Genomic DNA, 21,105 nt, shown 5'->3' on the forward strand with positions numbered 1-21,105 from the left:
CTCTACTAAGTTCCTAACCTACGCTTTTGACCTAACTACGCACCCCTCGAGTGTCCGCTCGCGTCGTATTCCCGGTTTGTTTGAGGAGAGCATTGGGTTCGGAGGGCGTTTGATGTAAACGCGCCATGTAGAGGCGTGAACAAGTACGTAGAGGAAGTGAGGGGAGTTGATAATTTCGCGGGAATGGAGTGGCAGTTTTTGGAGGTGGGGTCGGCTTTGCCGGCTCTTGTCTAATTGTCTAATTTGTGTCAATGGTCTAAAATATTCATAATATTTCAATATTTTCACTAAAATATCTGTGTTTTTAGACTATCGATATTTTAGATCTTGCTAAGTCCTCATGTATCTTACCATACAATGTATAAAGTGTAAAATATTGTACTAATTCATTATATATAAATGATTATGGTGTGTTTAAACTTCTTTCATTAATTACTACATATTTTCTACACTCACAATATTTGCCAGCTCACTATATAATCAACTTAAATCAATTATATCTATCATGCAATGCATTTCCTTTCAATTTTTTGTGATAAACTAATAGATATTTGACTAAATAAACATCCTGCAAAGTTTCAATAAAAATTTCCAAGTTTTTTTTTACAATTTCCGTGGTTTTTATTCAATTTTTATCGATATTCATAATATCTTGATATTTCCATCGAAATTTCCGTGTTTTTGGATTACCGATATTTCCAATATCATCGATATTTTATACCTTGTTTATCTCTAATTTGGGTTTGCTGTTGGGGTTTGAACCTTTTTTAGAGTGGGAACAGGAACGGCTACAACAATATTCAGACTGCTTGTTTCTCGCTATTTCAATTTCAATTTCAATTTTCACCGTTTAATACAACGGTCTAGTAGTATTCATTTTTTCTATAAATGAGAGGTCTTAGATTCGATTCTCACTAAAGACGAATTTGAACCACATTATTGTTAATTCATTGTGAGGTTAAACACATCCTCTCTCCCTTAGTTTAAAATACATAGATAATATCGTTTATTCAAAAAATAAAAATTTCAATTTCAATTTTCAAGCCATGCACTAAACTCTACAAAAAGAACTACATGGTAGATATATGAATTCTACAATGGATATTTTTTTGCTGCTTCCTACTATAGGATATCTCGGACATTTAAATCGTTAAATTTTTTTATCAAAATTTAAAATATGTGACAGTTAAAAGCTATAGATATTGTATACTCCAGTGTACCACCAAAATAAAAGTTTATTGAAGCAAAACCACAAGGAGAAACGACTTGTCCCATAAAAGGAAGGAACATATCATATTGCCACTAGAAATTAGTATTACAAGACATTAAAACTATGAAACCCAAAAACCAAACCGAATTGTAAGAAAAAAACCGTGAAAAATTGTGTTGACCAAAAATGTCAAAATCAGATTAAAAACCTGACCGATTCAGATCATACCAATTTTGGTCTTGATTTTGAAATTCATGAAACTGTCTGAAACGAACTGGACCAAGTGAATTAAATTATTATTATTATTATAATTTTTAATTTAATGTTGTAGGCCTTTGTAGTACCATACCTAAAGCCCATATCCATTAAGTCTTTGTTTTTATCTATATATTCAGGCCTAATACAAAAAAGTCTAAATGTAACTCCAAATCAATTTAGCACTGTCAACCAAGCCCAAAATCTAGTCAATGTTTCAAACCCTAAGTTATCATAACCTTTCATTCATCTCTCAACTATCATATTCTCTCTCTCTCTCTCTCTCTCTCTCTCTCTCTCTCTCTCCCTCTTTCTCTCTCTCTTTTTCTCTCTTTTTTTTCTCTTTCCCCCTCTCCATCTCCCTCTCTCCCCTTCTCCCTATTTCTCTCTCTCTCTCTCTCAATTTTCACAGTCTCTCGATTTTCTGTTTCTTTCCCCTCCCAGTGCGATTTAGGCACTGAAAGGCGATGCAAAAAGAAGATGGAGCAATGCTTCAACTTCTCTCCTCATCCTCCCTCTCAGACCATCGCGCTTCCCTCACATATACGGTCTCTGTTTAACTATGTTTTGGGCTTCTCATAAAGTTTAAAATAAAAGGCAAATGAAATGAGCTAAGACCCAGAACCGTTTGGAAACCGAATTAGACCTGAAACCTTATGGTCCGATTTGATTCGGGTTTTTTTTTATTACTATTGATAAGAATCAAATTGGACTAAACCTTAGTTTTTTTGGGTTCCAGTACCGCTTTGAGAGGTGAACTGGACTAAACCGAACAATGCCAACTCCTAATTAAATAAACAATAGAGTAACAAATTATTTCAAATTTTCAATATCAACTAATGTGTAAGGGTGAATTGACATGCCCTGAAATCGAGTACATGAGTGCCACGACTTATTTGACAATGTAATGTGTTAACGCTCAAATATGGTGACGTCAACAAAGGATAAGCATGGTCAACCTTGGTGGGTGAGAGTTTGTTGGAAGTATGCCCACAAAGCTACTCATTTGATGTAATAGCTTTTTATAATACTTCTTGTGTTAAACTATTATATGTTTAATGAAGAGCAAAGCTTATTGTTAATCACTATTTATTGTATTATGTTAACTCAAGCGTGAGTATGACTAGTCCCAAGCGTGAGTATGACTCGTTTGCAGAAGGTTATAAGACGAGATTTTGGACTATTTAGAGGTCTTGCTTGAGGATGCCATTGATGAAGAACGAAATGATCTAAGGGAATTTTGAATTGGTATATGAAGAAAGTTTGAGCATTTTTTTCCTTGAGTGATTTAGAGGCTTTGGTAAAGCGAAAGGAAAAGATTTGGAATATAGACTGACTCACCTTGGCATTAGCAAATCCAACGGTTAAAATCAGTGAAGAATATCGAAGGTAATTTCTTACTTTTCTTGCGCACTTAATGAGCATAAAGTTTCATCATTGTGAACTTTAAGGCACGTTATTCAAGGTTGTGCATCTGAATCTGAAACATCAATATTGCACTCCAAACATTGGATCACCAAATGAAGAAAGAAGATTAAAAACGGTATGTATTCTAGCTTACTCTTAAAGACATGGTTTTTGGATAACTATCCATCCTCAAAGGGAACAAGTTGCCTTTCAGATACATAGTTAGAGGCAATTATGGGACCATGATTTTCTAAGGGCGGAGTAAAGCTGATTCGAATATCGATACCTCAGAAGTGAGGTCATGAAATCACTAGCTACAAGCAGAGCGGGATCAGACGGGGCAATGGTGCCACCATCATCCTGTTCTAAGGCAATAGGCAAAGTCCAAGCAACTCCGCTGGATAACCATACTTGTTCGGCAAGATAGAAGATCTGATTCAGATATGGACACAACCAGATTCTTCATAAATCTAGGAGTTCCTACAATCTAGGTATTGGCATGCACCATAAGTAATCACAACTCCTAGAGGGTGCAATACCTACTTCTAGATATCCTCTAGGATTCTCCCAGCTTTGAATAAGGATTCTATCCTAAAAAGGTCTGTCCCTATAGAAAATACATACACATAAGGTTCATGTCTGGTAACGCAATCTCAACACTTTAACTCTCTTGCTCACTGCTTGAGTCTAAAATTACTTACTAACTTGAATGTCACAGAGCCTTTGGCCAGTACAGCCATCTTCTGTCTTAGGCTTGCTCCCGATTGTTCTTTATTTCGCAGGTTACTCGAATTTGTGGCTCCACCATCAACGGCGGTGAGCAGATTTGGTTCCAACAATCATCTCTATAAAAACAACTCATAAAATATAAGATCATTTAGTCATCGAACTGCAGAAAAACGTATAATTAGAATTGAAAAAAATAAATAAAAGTGTTATGAACCATTTAGCTATTTTCTGCAGTTAATTGACTAAATGACCTTTATTTTCATTGACTTTTTGCACATATGATATTTGCAGAATGACATACAACGTTGATGATTCCAATCACAAACAAAAAAAATTGTGAATTAATTATAAAGCATTCTCATTTTTTGAGTAGCCAATGCTTATTCAAATAAAAAAGGAAAACAAATACAAAGTTGCATTTGCTTAGCACTTTGTAACGAAGGAGAATTCTCTCTCCTCCTATTTATCTCCCCTCATATCTCCTCCTTTCTTTCCAGCCATTCATTTTATTGCCAAACTAATTCAAAGCTCAAGATTAGGCCACATCACTACTTAGACTTATAATTGAAAAGAACAGGGAAGTGAAAAGCTATAGAAAGAAAGGAGGAGATGGGAGAGGAGAAATAGGAGGGAGGGAATCCATGTTCCTTAGGGATAGACCTACATCTCTTACTTTTTTTTTTTTTTTTTTTTGCCAAGAAAGTAAAATTCATTGAAAGAGAAAGGTACGACAAAGTAAGAACAACTCAAACAAAGAGTCCAAAATAGCCAAGCAAAAACCCAACTCCACAAAAAAAAAAATTACAATCAAATATGCCCAAAAAGAGTAGCTCATAGCAACGTTCAAACATAAAAACCTAGACTTGAAATAATAAGCAACCACCTTCACCAAATCAGCCGCCCACCACCGCAAATTCGTCGCCACCATTGAAAGAAAGACCAAAGATCCAAATGAATGAACAAAAAACATGTAACGCTCCATCCCGACATATGTCCTGGATCAACACTTGACGTCATCAAGTATTCGTATATCTAACATACCCCGCCTTCGGGATACGGACAAAGCACAACTCAAGCTACGAATTGCGCAGTGATTTTCGTATACTTTATGGCTGTATCTAACCTCCTTGTTAGACTACCTTACGTACCCTAAATTGGGATCAAGTCATTCATAGTTCACCATTTGTTAAACTCTAAACTTTTTGTAAAATACTTCTAGCAAAAAACATAGCGTACCACACTACACATCAACCATAAGCCAAACAATAATTGTCATCTTGCCATGCACATAGGTATGTCATTCACACAAACATGATTTCTAACACCATTCCACAATCACATCAATCAATAACACATACAATGCATCAAAATGCAGGGCTAGAGCAACACAGTTCAGCAAAAGCCTACATCTCCGAAGAATTGGACTTCAGACCACTCAAAGGAACCAAAATACCAAGCGACTTCTATTTATCTACTCAAACCTATCACTTGTACAATCAGTGCATACGCCATGGGAATGATGCATTGCGCAAACAAGAACTCGGATAAGCTACGAAGCTCGTGTAAGTGACAATAATACGACATATGCGATAATAATAGAAAAAGGCCATCGATCACAGTTTATAAACCTTAAATATAAATTCATACTTATGAAATCATAGTCAAGTCACTAAAAACTTCGAAAGAGTCACCCAGACATCCAACGGCTTTTCTAATTCAAACCACAAAGATTCTCAAACATTATCGTTCATAAATACACTAAAAACTAGGGCTAGATGGACGTAGTTCAGCCGAAGCCTACATATAAGTAATCGAACAGGAAGTGGTCCCCCATAGTGGGTTAACCAAGCAGAGCCACCCTTGAGAAGGTAACCAAGGAGGTAGTGACCCCCATCGCGGATTAACTAAGTAGAGTCACACCTACGAAACTATTAGGCAATGATCACCCATCACGGATTAACCAAGCATGATCACCCCAAAGTATGTATGGCCATAGGGATTGCCCATCACGGATTAACCAAGCATGATCACCCATAAGTATGTATGGCCATAAGGATTGCCCATCACGGATTAACCAAGCGCGATCCATAAATAATATAGTCCCTTAACGCAGATTAACAAAGCAGAACCACCCCTATGAAGGTAACCAAGTAGGTAGTGACCCCTCACCGCAGATTAACCAAGTAGAGTCACACTTACAAAACTATTAGGCAGTGATTATCCATAAATAATATCGCCCATCGCATGATCACCCCTAATTCTTCTTTGCTTGCCCGTGCAAAGAACTGTCTTCCATTGATTTCTTTTTTTTCTCCGTACCGTACCAATGTAAAAAAAACCTAATCCTCTTTGTCTTCTTTTTTGGTGGTGTGGCACGTCGACTGGCAAGAGCTAAGAGTCCATTGGCATGGCTAAGGAGGTGGTGTGGCAGGGGTCATTGATTGTGCTACTTGGCTTGACTAAAGCCAAGGACTAGCTCAACATGGGCCGAGGAAGTGGTGTGGCATGGGCCATGGTTTGGGCTGCTTCATTTGGGCTGCTTGCCAAAAATGAGGAAACTGCTTGAGTTTCATTTCTCAGCTGCCGTAGATAGAGCAGTTAAGGATGGAGCTATTAAAAATGAAGTGTCATATGAGTGAACTGTTGAGTGCAAAGTGGTTGCTGCCCCCTGACCATTCGCTGCCTAGTTAGTCTTCAAGCATTCGATCTTTTGAGCTATATGGCATTCTCACACTGAAGAGCTTACCTAGATGGGTGTCGGGGAATTAGTTTACCCTCTCGCACTGGAGAGTAATTGGTTTACCCTTTCGCACTGGAAAGCAATTAGTTTTACCTCTCGCACTAGAGAGCATACCATTTTGGGTGTTAGGGATTTGGTTTACCCTATAACACTGGAAAACAATTATTTTATCCTCTCGCCTTGGAGAGCAATTGGTTTACCCTCTCGCACTTAAGAGCAATTAGTTTAACCTCTCGCACTAGAGAGCATACCCTTTTGGGTGTCGGGGAGTTGGTTTACCCTCTTGCACTAGAAAGCAATTAGTTTACCTTCTCACATTGGAGAGCAATTGGTTTACCCTTACCCTTTTGCACTAGAGAGCAATTAGTTTACCCTCTCACACTAGAAAGCAATTGGTTTACCCTCTTGCACTGGAGAACATGGAAGTTGTGGTCATAAGTGCAGCTTAAGAAAGCTGAACTGTTGGATAACTGAAATAATCCTCAGCCTGCGAGGTTTTGTTTGGCGATCTGCTTGAGACTTCAAACTGCTTATGGAACCCGCGTAAGGGTGTAAGCGTAGTGAGTTGCTCCTAGAATTATTGCCCCATCATCAGGTGTTTCGTTGTGTGCCATTTTGAGGCTTGGTTGGCGTGAGCCACAGGGCAAGATTGGCATAGTTATGAGCCATGGTGATAGATCAATGGTTGTTGGGAGCCGTGGAGCAGGTAGGCACGGCTGTGAAAGCAGGGCTTGGGCCAGGTTGGGTGCAGCAAGAAGAATTGGGCCACTAGGTCCGTGATGCTCGGCTACTGATGATGTACTACTTCAGTTTTGAATCGTCTAGAGTTGAGAACAAGGTCTGCCCCCGGTTCTTGGTACTTAGGCTGGTGTGTCCTTCTGGTACCCGTCTGCCCCTAGCGTGCCATTAGGCTGAGCTGCTACGTTTGTCAAAATAGAAGTAGTCTTTGGATCCAGTAATCTATGTAGGGTAGTCCCATCTACTCGATCTTGTCATTGAAAGATGACTAGCTTATGTTGGTCATGTCTCATTGGAGCACCTTGTCAATAGCTTCGTTGTGCAGGAAATCGCACAATCACTAGGTCAGGAGCCTCTACTTTTTCCTAAATTTTCCTTTGTTGGGGTGGCGGAGCTCTCGGCTGTCCTCGATCATGACCTACTGGTTTAGGCTGCTCTTCCTTGCGGGCCTTACCATGAATGAACATTTCGCTTGGAAGGTTACTCATGTTGATTATCGGAGTGTGGCCCCAACCGTGAGTGTATGTTTATCCGTAGGCCTAACTGAGAATGCACGCTCCTCCACGCGATAAGACGATAGAGTACGCTATCTCAAGGGCCTAGTCAGGAGTGTACTCCGTTAGAATGCTCTGTTCGTGATTGGTCAAGTAACTGCTTGCTAGGACGCTACTGGAGATGTTCTTCGTCTACCCTTGTCCTACTTCGGGACACCTCGTCAAGGGCATGTTGCATCTTGGTGCGCTGCAATAGCTGATTCACTAAGGTCGTCTATTGTACGAGAGCGTCAACTCTATAACTTGTCGAGACAAGTGTTGTTCTCCATTTGGGTTAAAAAGATTGAACGGAATATGTCTCCTTGAGTAGCGGAAGTGTAGTGGACTACGGGTGCGAGATTTGAGTTTGGAAATGTAAAATCCACGAAGAAATGGGGTGAAAATGCCCCCAGTTCAATGATTAGCCCAGAAATTTGACACCGGGATGGTTGAACTAATCTTAGACCGACCTGGGCTGCTTGGAAGGCCACGAGAGCAGGCTGGGCCACGAGAACTGGTTGGGCCACAAGAGCAAACTGGACCACAAGAGCAGGCTGGGCCACGGAAGTGGGTTGCTCGGCTTGTGGTGCATGTGGGTGCAAGGCTAGGGCTTGCGTTGCTAGGGCAGTGGCTTGGGCTTGCTGGTGCAAAGTGGCGTGGGCCTAAGCTGGTGGCTGCCTAGCTACCCCTGCTCACCATGGGCTCGCTGCCATAGAGCTGGCCCACTCCCCACTGCCATGGTAATCCCTGTGGCTGCCATGGTGGTGGTGCTCCTTGGTGGCAAAGTTGCTCCTCTTGCCATCTTGTTGAGCCTTGTGGATCGTCGTGGTGGGGCTACGTCTCATCCTCCATCATTAGATCTGGATCTTTGAACATAGGAAGTTTCGTTCATCGAGGTTCCCGAATCTCTTGCCATTGTATTTTTCTTTTAGGTTTTACCAAAGAATTTATAGAAATAAAAATTCTAAGAATAAGAACGTACGAAAAATCTACAAATGAACAAGAAAATGAAAAACCTTAGATGCGAGAGTCTTCTATGAGTGTGTGACTCAACTCTCAATGAAAGCACCAATTTGTGGATGCAAAATTCTTCCTCCTTGGTCTTGGACAAAATTGCACCTACAAAACAAATAACATCTTAGGTCAAGCCCAAGAGCCTCACACACCCACGATGATTTGATGAGGATGGATGAAATAGGTTTCAAATTATTACCTATTTTGGGCACTTTTGACTTGGTTGAGGGATGATTGCCCATTGCTCGGGCATAGGAATCTTGGTGCGCCTTGAGGGTAATTTTGTCTTTTTAACTTACCCCGAGAATCCACGTGTCGCCTCCATATTTTTTTCGATTATTTTTTGCTCCACAAATGCCCCCACACATGTTGGGCTACTTGCAGGAAAGGGCAGTACGTGTAGAGATCTCCAGCTTTGATGCAAATTCTTAGGTAGACTTGGAATTAGATTCTTCCAGGAAAGGGAAATAAATCGCCTCTAAAAATTAATTAGTATGAATTATCTAAGAGAAGAAGAGTTGATTAAACTAGCCTGAAGAAAACAAGATGGGATAAGCTTAATAAATACATAAATATATAATTAGAACTTTGGTGGCAATGATGTGTCTAAGGCTGGAATAATGGTGGTGACTGGTCATGGTTGGCCCTAGGCCTGGCAATTCCGGACCCCTACTCGGCACGTCCGCTAGGACTCCGAATCGAGCAGTGCTGGTCGACACCTAGAAGGTGACGAAGGTAGCACAACTCAATTTGGGGTCCTAGTGGACGTTCCAGGTCAGGGTGCGTCACCGACACGACACGACATGAAATTAACATGTGTTCGGGTTTATACGATAACAATCCGATTCGTTATCGGGTAATTCGATAAGCACCTGTTAAGATAACGGGTTGGTTCGGATATACACATGGGTAACACAATACACGATAAGCAAAATATTAATTTTATAGTTTTATAACCCTAAAAAAATACTATAATAATTATATATATTAATTTAACAATTTTATACCCCTAAAAACTATAAGAATTATATATATATATATATATATATATATTAAATTAAATATTAAAAATTGGTGACGATTGGATCGGCTTAAATATACATACCATTCAATTTCTTAAGAGTTATACATACAAAATAAATAAATTTAAATCTACTTAATATATATATATATATATATATATATATATATATCATTGAACTTCATGGGATACGAATTCTACAAAACTAATTTTAACAATCTAACTGTCAAACATGTTTGTATATGCTTCGAGATCGCATCAGCAAAAAATTGTAAAAACCAAACATTCATAGATCAAGTAACGGGACAAAACTTTTCAACGGTTATCAACGAAAAATCACAGTTTAACGGTTATTTCAACTCCGATTTTGATGATTTTTTCCAGCTACACTCCTTGACCCAATACGAATACAATGAATGAACTCGATCTTCAATTTAAAATATTTACACTAGTGGATACCACAAAATCTTATGTTATACTTAATGAAAGTATGAATAAACTCTTAAGTGTTAGTGAATCTATTGTTTTGATGGAATACACATTCTACGAAATTAGTTCCAACGATCCAACCGTCAAACATGTTTGTATATACTTCGAGATCGCATACACCAAAAATTGCAAAAAACAAACATTTAAAGATCAAGTAACGGGACAACTTTTCAACGGTTATCAACAAAAAATCATGATTTAACGGTTATTTTAACTCCGATTTTGACACCTTGACCCTATATGAATACAATGAATGAACTCGATCTTCAATTTCAAATATTTACACTAGTGACCACAAAATCTTATGTTATACTTAATGAAAGTATAAATGAACTCGATCTTCAATTTCAAATATTTACGGTTATCACCGATCCAACTGTCAAACAAGTTTGTATATACTTCGAGATCGTATATGCCAAAAATTGCAAAAAACAAACATCCAGAGGTCAAGTAACGAGACAAAACTTTTCGACGGTTATCAACGAAAAATCACGGTTTAACGGTTATTTTAGCTCTAATTTTTTATGATTTTTTTACAGCTACACTCCTAGACCCTATATGAATACAATGAATTAATTCGATCTTCAATTTAAAATATTTACACTAGTGGATACCACAAAATCTTATGTTATACTTAAAGTATAAACAAACTCGAAATGTTAGTGAATATATCGTTTTGATGGGATACGCAATCTGCGAAACTAATTTCAACAATCAAACTGTCAAACTTGTTTGTATATGCTTCAAGATCTCATACGTCAAAAATCGCAAAAAACAACCATTCAAAGATCAAGTAACGGGACAAAACTTTTTGACGGTTATCAACGAAAAATCACAATTAAACGGTTATTTTAACTCCGATTTTGATGATTTTTTACAACTACACTCCTTGACCATATAAGAATACAATGAATAATTTGATCTTTAATTTAAAATATTTACACTAGTGGATATCACAAAATCTTATGTCATGATGATCGATGAAAATTGGAGATTTTGTAAAAGGAATAACATGCAAGCTTTGAGTTCCATTGGCAAGGTTTAAAGTTTTCAGAAAGGCTTCACAACCTTGAAAACAAAAACTCTTTCGTTTTGCATATCCTTGCACATTTAATATTTTGTAATAGACTAGTAACGTATGGATGTTTGTTGTTTATTAGGCTCTTATTTTTTAATGTAGTACTTCAACGACAAATGTGTTTTAATGTTTTGAAGTAATATTTATGTGGCAATGTGTGGTATGTGCAAATTTAAGAAAAAAAAAATATTTTTCTTAACGGGCCATAACGGGTCGGGTCACTTTCCTGCTGGGTAAAGTGACTCGACCTGTTAAGGACCCGTTAAGATAATGGGTGTGACACGACACGACCTGTTAAGATAACATGTGTTACACGAACACGACAGACATGACCCGTTTGCCCGGCGTAGTTGGCCCATTCCATTCCTTAGTGATTTTCCATTTCATATTTCAACTTCTCTCTGTACACATTTGAATAAACAAAATGTTTTTTTTTTTAATTAAAATGGTCTATATAGATATAACATTTTACTTTGATATCTGGCAATGAAAATCAATAAAAGAGGTCCTTAAATTTATCCATCGTAAATCATTTTGATTCTTATGCTAAAAATCTGTCAATATCCTAATAGAGGAATTAATTTTGACAAAAATAACCTCGAAAAGGTAGTTATGTGATCATGCACGTCACAATTTATCAAAAATATTGACAAATTACGAAATTCCTTAAATGATTTACGATTGATAATCTCATAAACTACTTATATCGATTTTTATGGTCTTATTCTTAAGTGCAATCTAAAGGGAAGACACTAAGAATGGCTAGTGTTGGCGTCACCAATTTTAGGTTCAAATATATATTTATATGTCATGTCATGACAATCTGACAATCGAACTTTTCATATTGCAATGGCTAATTGGGTTTTATTAGCATGTTACAAACCCATCAATTAAAAATAGCTTTGCTTCAAATTTATCATCTTTACTAGCACTTTTTTTAATATTTATTTAAAATAACCTTGATTTAAGGAAATCCACTAGTTCCCAAAAGACTTGAGGGCATCTCAAGAGAATCATGAAGGCCCCTTAACTCCCTTTTTTTTATTTTTTTTACTTTTTTATACCAATGATAAATTCATCACCGACAAAAATAAGTACAACAGAGGCCCATCCCCTAAACAACAATACCAAAAAGGGAGTCTTAATGAAAAAGGGATTTTCATTATTCATTCTTAATCAAAATGACATTTTGTGTATGACAAATCCATAATGGGTCAAACTCTTTTCTTTATTTACTCTTATGCCATTATAGTGGGATCCACAATGATGTTGACATTTTTGTCTGGAAATACATTATTTTAAATGATGCTATTCAAATTATGCTAATTTGTTGTCAGCTCTTCATGCTTCCATCATGTTTTCGATATTATGCAGCTCTTCTTCTGTCAAATTGTTCCAGTACTGTTCATCGCCTTCTGCTAGCTCTGCATCTCTTTCTCTATCTTCTTTTACCTTGTAATACATATCTACTGTTTCCATGCTTCCATTTTGAGGCTTCTAGAATGGCTGATGATTGATTCTTGTCTTACTGTAAATATATATTTCTTCTTCTTCTGCTACTAGTGACATATCATACCTAAAATCTTCAAACTCATCTAAGGCTAGCATTTAGATCCCTTGAAATCTTAGAATATTTTTGTATGAAGGAGTCCACCTATGTGGGGAGATAGAAGATAGTCTAAAGGGTTCTTCATTAATTATGGCTATATGCCTAGTTTTCTCCTTATGCATATGTGCATACCAATCAGGGGGATTACTGATAAAAACTTATGCAAATTTCTTTTCACTGTTCTGGATAATCTTCTGCTACTTTTATAAGTTTTTCAGGAAATGAGTCTAGTTGGGAAATATGGTTAATAAAGATTTTATCAAGATAACCAAACTCTAATAGTAAGGCCGAGGTAACTTCTACTACATTTTGCTTTTTATGATGCTCATAACTAAAATGTCATGGTTTAAAATCTCTCATATTAATCCTGGCTACAACTATGATAACCTCTGGTTTACAAATGCAACTCTTTGTACTATCACAAAGACATGGTGGATACATCTTTGTAATAATATCCATCCCTGGTTTTGGATCAAAGATGGATTGATACAAAGCACATTGCATATCTGGTGGCATTATTCTTAATTTTGCTATTGAAATTTCTTCTAATAGGATATCATCTATTATTAAGTCTAAAGATATATTACTAAGAAAACTTTCATATCTTTTTTGTTTTTCTTTGTCACTCAGATGCAGATGCTGATGCTACTCATTATTTTGATGTTTCTCCATTACAATGTCTTCTTCTAAGAGCTCAATCTTAATCTCTTATATAGGCTCATTAGTCTCTTGTTCTATGGGTTCAATAACATCTTTTTCTTTATTCTTATGCTGATCAGTTTCCAAATCTATTTTCAATTCTCTTTTCAAGGTGTGCCTTTTGCTGCAATCTAAGAGATTGGAGTTCTTGGTTCATTTTGGTAAATTTACTAAGTAATAACTTGAAGGTTGTGCTCAAGAGAATGAATATGATGTTGGCTTTGATGGAAATTAAAATTAAAACTATCAAACTCTTGTTCTAAGGCTCTAATCAGTATTTCATGACCTAACCTCATGCTTGATTGTTTGATTTGGATATTCCAAAAATTATCTAAGAGAACCTGTTGTCTATTAGTGAGTCTTGGTACCCGTAGCCTATACCTCAGAGTTGGATTTCTGATTCCTTCAACAAGAGTGCCATTAAAGTTGAAAGTGGGTACTGGTGGTGATGTTGGTCTACTTATGCTATTTTGGAATCCATTGAATGATGGAGGTCCATGGTGCATCATTATTCTATTGAAAGGTGTTCTTCTACCTTGTGGTCTTGTGCTATTTGAGGATGATGATCCACGATATTCCGTTCATGTTCAACGAATTAACTTGATAAGATATCAACTAATATATTGTCACTACCTTTTATATGTTCAAAAATTGGTTTAAAATCGTTTCCTGTGATTGAATCAATAAAATTAACCCATCTTCGGGTTGCTTGTTTATTAGCATGTATCTTGTTATAATAAGAAACTATATTTTGACAATCTATTCTAATTGTAAATACTTCATTATGTAAAAATAAAGAGAATGCTTCAAGTGGGTTAATTATTCCTAAAATTTCTAAATCTATTAATGGTAATCTTGACTGTACATCACTAAATTTTCCTGATGAATATCTACAAACTTGTTCGTTAGACTTTGGTGACTCCTTATGCTTTTTCTGATATAGTATACCTACTCATCCTAATAATGAAGCATTTGTTTCAACTATTTTGTAACTATCATCTAATGGTAATGTTAATGGCTTAAGTTGAGTAATTTCTTCCTTTATATTTTGAACTAATTTAATATCTTCACTATCAAAATATTTTTGTCATGTTTTGCTAGTTTTACTATGTAATACCGCTATTTTTCTTCCTAAATCAGGGATAAAATTTCTTGCATAATTTAACAATCTTAAAAATGATTGTAATTTTTTTTTATCTTCTAACTTATCTGGAAATACTAATACTTTTTTAGCTATATAATCTTGTAATTGTATTGTACCTGACTTGATATACATTCCTAAAAATTCTATATCTTATTTTTCTAATGCTATTTTATTTTTGCTAATCACAATTCCATTATTAATAAATTCTTGTAAAACTTTCTCTAAGTGCTTCCTATGTTCATTTCTATTTTTACTATGTACTAAAATATCATCTACATAAACACTACAAAAATTATCATATTTCTTAAAAATTTGATCCATCTTTCTTTGAAAGATCGATGGAACATTTTTAAGTCCAAATGGCATAACAAGCCATTCAAAATGTTTTCTTGGACAAGTAAAAGTTGTCCACTCAATTGATTCTTCTGCTAATCATATTTGCCAAAATCCTGATTTACAATCAAATTTACTAAAATATTTACTCTCTTGAATTTTATTTATAAGTTCATCCTTATTTGGCAACTTATAACTATCTTCATATGTATTATCATTTAATCTCTTGTAATTATAAACTATTATAGCCTTACCTCTCTTTAGCTCTGAATGTTTTTCTCACAACAATGCTGCTGATCTATGTCTAGACTTGGAGGGTCTAATTACATTTAAATTTAAAAACTCTTTTATTTGCTGCTCAAACTCTTATTTATCTCATAAACTATAAGGTATATCAGTTGTTTTAATGGTTAAATCTGGGTTAATTATATCTAATTTTGCTAGTATTTTATTTTTACTCCAATGTAACTGTGGGTCTTCTCCTATAATTCTAGTTTGTTATGCTAATTGTAATAATTCTTCTAAACTCTTTGGTCTATCTAACTGTAATATTTCTATATGGGTTCCTTCTTCTAAAATCGGATACTCATATTCAAATATTTCTTCATCAAACTCTTCTATATTATTATGCTTGTTTGTACCATACTTGACCAATCCCGAAACTACTGAGCACCGGTCAACGTTATACCGTCAAGGACCCAGAAGAGCTTCCCTTCAACCAGGAGGCCAATCATAATGCGACACGTGTCGACATCAGAAGCCAATCACAGCTCGACACGTGTCAACATCAGAAGCCAATCACAACACGACACGTGTCAATGTTAGAACAAAACTAGAAACTCTCTTCTATAAATAGGGATCATTCTTCCACAATAATCTCTAATGTCATTTTGTACTAAACTATTCACTAGAACTCACAAAATGAGAGCTTGAACCTATGTATTTGTGTAAACCCTTCACAATTAATGAGAACTCCTCTACTCCGTGGACGTAGCCGATCTGGGTGAACCACGTACATCTTGTGTTTGCTTCCCTGTCCTTATTCATTTACGTACTTATCTTCATTAGTGATCGAAGCAACCAAGCGAAGGTCACAAACCTGACACTTTCTGTTGTACCAAAGTCCTCGCTGATTTTGTGCATCAACATTTGGGGCCGTCTGTGGGAAATCGACACTTATTCCCATTCTCTTCAGCTTTGTCAAGCTGGTTTCCACCACTCGTACACTTTCTTTTGGCCAAACATCTCTCTCCAACATGGGGAGCGAAAGAAGCCATAGCACACAGAATGACACCCCCATTGGACCTAGTATGAAGCAATGAAAGCAGAAAGGAAATAGAGTTACTCTTCAAGCTAAAGTCGATGAGTTAGAAGCTCAGAACAACAAGATAGTGATAAGGAACGAGGTCCTCTAGGAGCAGTATGAAAAACTTTTCGAGATGCTTCACGAGGCTAGGCATGCTCAAGCACACAAGCTCGTCGCCCATGCTGAGGTCAACAATCATCTGAATGCCCCCCAACACGGAGGGTCACCGATATCCAACACGGACATCCCTGATAAGGATCGAGCTACACATCAATGTGATAATCCACATGAGACCTCTCTCAACCCAGCTGCTTCAACCCGAAGCAGAAGGAGTAGAGGAAAGCACCTCCTCACAGAAGGAGTGGAAGGATCAAAAGCCGTCTATCGCGATTGTCGAGACTTCCTAAAGCAACGTCGGGAGAATCCCATCCACATAAGCTCGAAGATCAATGACCCAAGAGTTTCTGAAAGACTCGGTCCTCTCCCATGACCCAGGCCAGCAGTTAATCTAGGGAATGGGCAACAAGTCCCAGAAGAACATGAAGGTACAGGGGACTCGGAAATGTTCCGACATACTCACTCTAGGAGTCAGTGTGACGAGTCCAAGGAAAAATCATGCTATCTTGATCAAACTTTCCTACTTCCAAGAGGCGATGGGGACTTACGGAAGAAAACTTCAGTGGTGCACGACTCCACTCAGGACCCCCTTGTCCTACAACTCCTGGAGGAAGTAAACAAGTTGAAGGCTGAACGTCAAGCCGAGATACCTGACTGGAACTAACCCAGGCCTGGCCCCCTCATAAGAAGGATCCTCAACACCCCCCTCCAAGCAAAGACAAAGCAGAAGCTTGGCTTACAACTCTATACTGGAAAGGAAGACCCGATTGAACACCTTAACCTCTTTGAGTCCACCATGGTATACCGGAGACACACCGACGAAGAACGGTGCCTTCTCTTCCCCTCTACCCTCTCTGGCGGAGCTTTAAACTGGTATTGCCGTCTTCCACCTGAGACAGTAGATTCATTTGAAGAGTTGAGGAAGCTGTTTGTCTCTCAACACATCTTCCAGACCGATCGCTTGCATTCCGCAGATGACTTGTACACTATTCGCCAGAAGTCGGACGAGTCATTACGAAAGTATGCTGGCCGCTTCAGCCATGAGTATTCTCGTTGCGCTGAGGCAGATGACAAGACGGCCCTCAAGGCCTTCACGGCAGGCTTACGTGACTGTTTCTTTAAGTACATGATTAATGCCAACACTTGGAAGACTTACTCTGAGGTGATGACACAAGCTTACAACCATGCCTCCGCCGAGGCAAGGACATATCAAGGGAAACCCCCTACAGTCACCCCTTATCAGCAAGTAGGGAGTGGAGGCCAGATTTAACCGAATGAGAAGACCTCAACCTTCCAAACGGTAGCAGCACACCCCCCTGCCTCATTTAATGCTTCGCCAAGTCAGCAGACATATCAATCCCAGGGCAAAAGGAAAGATTTCCATCCTCACCAATCTCATTTTAATAAAAAGAATAAGGGGCACTATCGCGATAACTCAGGATATCATCACAATAACGCCCGTCCCCAGGCAGTCACTGCAGTGGGCCAATCATATGTCAAGACAGGCCCTACCCCGAGGTATGAGACATACACACCTTTGAACGCTACATGCGCGGCCATCTACCCCAGTATAGCTCATATGATACCAAAGCCAAAGCCAAGACAGCCAGATTACAAGTCCATGAAAAACACGGGCATGTTTTGCTGCTACCACGAGTATAATGGCCATGATGGCGAGAAGTGCGTCATCCTCCGTGATCATATTGAAGCTTTGGCACGTGAAGGAAAAATTGATCAGTTCCTCATTCACCCTCCAAGGGATAACCGTAACCAACGCCAGGTGAATGCGATATATTCTATAAGCGGCGGCACACCTATGTCTGAATCTTCCAATAGGGCCATGAAAAACAGTGAACGAACTTTGAGACCTGGCTATCAAGTGTTTCACGTGGAAGACATCAGGGGAGGCAAGTATCAAAAGCCTAACTGGGATCCAATATGTTTCTACCCTGAGGAAAAAAGAGGTATCATCTACCTTCACAACGACCCGCTGATCGTGGAGGTTCACATAGCAAATTTTGATGTGAAACGAATCCTGATAGACGCAGGTGCTTCAGTTAATATCATGTTTGCTGAAGCTTTCAAGGCACTTAATGTAGCTGAACACTTGCTCGATCGCTCGATTTCTCCTCTGATAAGCTTCTCTGGCGATATCGTGCAACCTTTAGGGAGTATACACTTACCCCTCACCATTGGTACAGGCCCTTACACAGCTACTATTACCACTAACTTCCTAGTGGTCAATTGCCCGACGGCATACAATGTCATCTTTGGGCGCACATGCATCAATGATCTCAAGGCCATGGTATCCACGCATATGTTGTTGATGAAGTTTCCAACCCCTTTCGGCAATGGATACATCAGGGGAGATCAACTTAGTGCTCGATCATGTTACAACACTTCAGTTAAGCAACAACACCTGCATGTCCCCAAGGAGACCCTCTCTATACATAACCAGGTAGTAAAGACCAGTCCAGATGAAGCCAACTCGGATCTTCATGATGGCAACAGTCAACCCGACGACCCTAGAGATGACTCATTCACCCAGCAGGCACAACGCGCTGAAGAGTTAGAGAATGTCTCTATCTCCAAAGACCATCCAGATCGCATGGTGAAGATTGGCACCACTTTGTCACCACCCCTTCGGTTGTCGCTGATCTCCTTTTTGCAAGAGAACGCCGAGGTCTTCGCTTGGTCATATAAAGATATGCCGGGCATCTCTCCCGATATCATCTGTCACCACTTGAGTATTGATCCTAAGACCAAACCAGTAAAACAAAATCGAAGATCTTATGATGTTGAACGATACGAGGCGATGAAAGCAGAAGTTGAAAAACTCAAGGACATAGGCTTCGTCCGTGAAGTCAATTACCCAACATGGGTAGCAAATGTTGTCCTTGTTAAGAAAAATCCGACCAAGGAAAGTCTCCTGCTTCAAAAGGTCTTGTGGAGAATGTGTGTCGACTACACCGACCTAAACAAAGGATGCCCGAAAGATAGTTTCCCCCTTCCTCTCATTAATAGACTTATAGACTCTACGGCAGGGTGTGAGCTCTTGAGCTTCATGGACGCTTATTCAGGATACAACCAAATCCTCATGAACCCCTCAGACCAAGAACACACAGCCTTCACTACTGACAGGGGACTATATTGCTACAAAGTCATGCCTTTCGGTCTAAAGAATGCAGGAGCAACTTATCAGAGACTGGTCAATTCAATGTTCGCCGAACAGATTGGGAAGAGCATGGAAGTTTACGTTGATGATATGTTAGTCAAGAGCAAACATACTGACCAACACATCACCAACCTATCTGAAACTTTCACCATTCTAAAGAGGTATCGAATGAGGTTGAACCTCAACAAATATGCCTTCGGCGTGGGCTCTGGCAAATTCTTAGGCTTCATGATTAGCCAACGAGGCATTGAAGCTAACCCCGAAAAGATCAAAGCAATCCTCGACATGAAAGAGCCAGTAACTTCAAAAGACATCCAAAGCCTTACTGGCAAGGTGGCAGCCTTAACTAGATTCATCTCTAAGGCCACAGACAGATGTGCTCCTTTCTTCAAAACACTCAAGGGAAATAAGAAGTACATTATATGGACGGAGGAATGTGCCAAGGCATTCAGGAACCTCAAAGAGTACATGAGTAAAGCCCATCTGCTCTCCAAACCAGAAGTTGGTGACACTCTCATTATCTATCTATCGGTTTCGGCTTCAGCAGTCAGTTCTGTTCTTATTCGAAATGACAGTGGTGTCGAACGGCCCGTCTACTATGCTAGCAAGGCCCTACAAGATGCGGAGACACGATACTCCAACATTGAGAAATTAGCTCTAGCATTGGTCATGTCTGATCGAAAACTTCGCCCTTATTTCCAAGCACATGCCATCATTGTGCTTACCAATCACCCTCTTCGACAGATACTCCAGAGTCCTAACACGTCTGGGCGAATGATCAAATGGGCGATAGCATTGGGTGAGTTTGACATCTCCTACCAACCAAAACCAGCCGAAAAGGGTCAAGCAGTAGCAGATTTCATCGCCGACTTCACATATCCTGTTGACATCGCTTCTACACTTGAAGCAATAGCTTCATTACCATCGGAAGCTCAGAAGATAGAATCAACAACCCTAGCATAGAGTCTGTATGTTGATGGCTCATCCAACCAACAGGGCTGCGGTGCAGGATTAGTCCTCACTACCCCTGACAAAGTGGCGATAGAATACGCTATTCGTTTCAAATTCCAGGCATCGAACAACGAGGCCGAATACGAAGCCCTTCTAGCAGGCTTACGTTTGGCCAAGCATCTTGGAGTTAAACAAATTGATATCTTCAGTGACTCCCAATTAGTGGTCAACCAAGTCACGAACAACTTTGATGCTAAGGATAGCTCCATGGCAGCATATCTTGCGCAAACACGACTTTTGCTCAAGCACTTCCACTACCAGATCACCCAAGTTCCTCGAGCGGCAAACAGTCATGCAGACGCTTTGGCCCGCCTCGCCTCGGCAGTGGAAGACAAGATTGGGAGAAAAATTCATGTCGAATTGTCGGCAGCACCAAGCACCATGGTCGCGGAAGTGTGCAATTTACAACAAGGAGATAGTTGGATCACCTCAATTTATAAATTCCTTGCCCATGGCACCCTCCCAAATGACAAAGTCCAAGCTAAGCAGATTCGATA

The sequence above is a fragment of the Malus domestica genome, chromosome 01, assembly GCF_042453785.1.
Source record: "Malus domestica chromosome 01, GDT2T_hap1".
Lineage (NCBI taxonomy): Eukaryota > Viridiplantae > Streptophyta > Magnoliopsida > Rosales > Rosaceae > Malus > Malus domestica.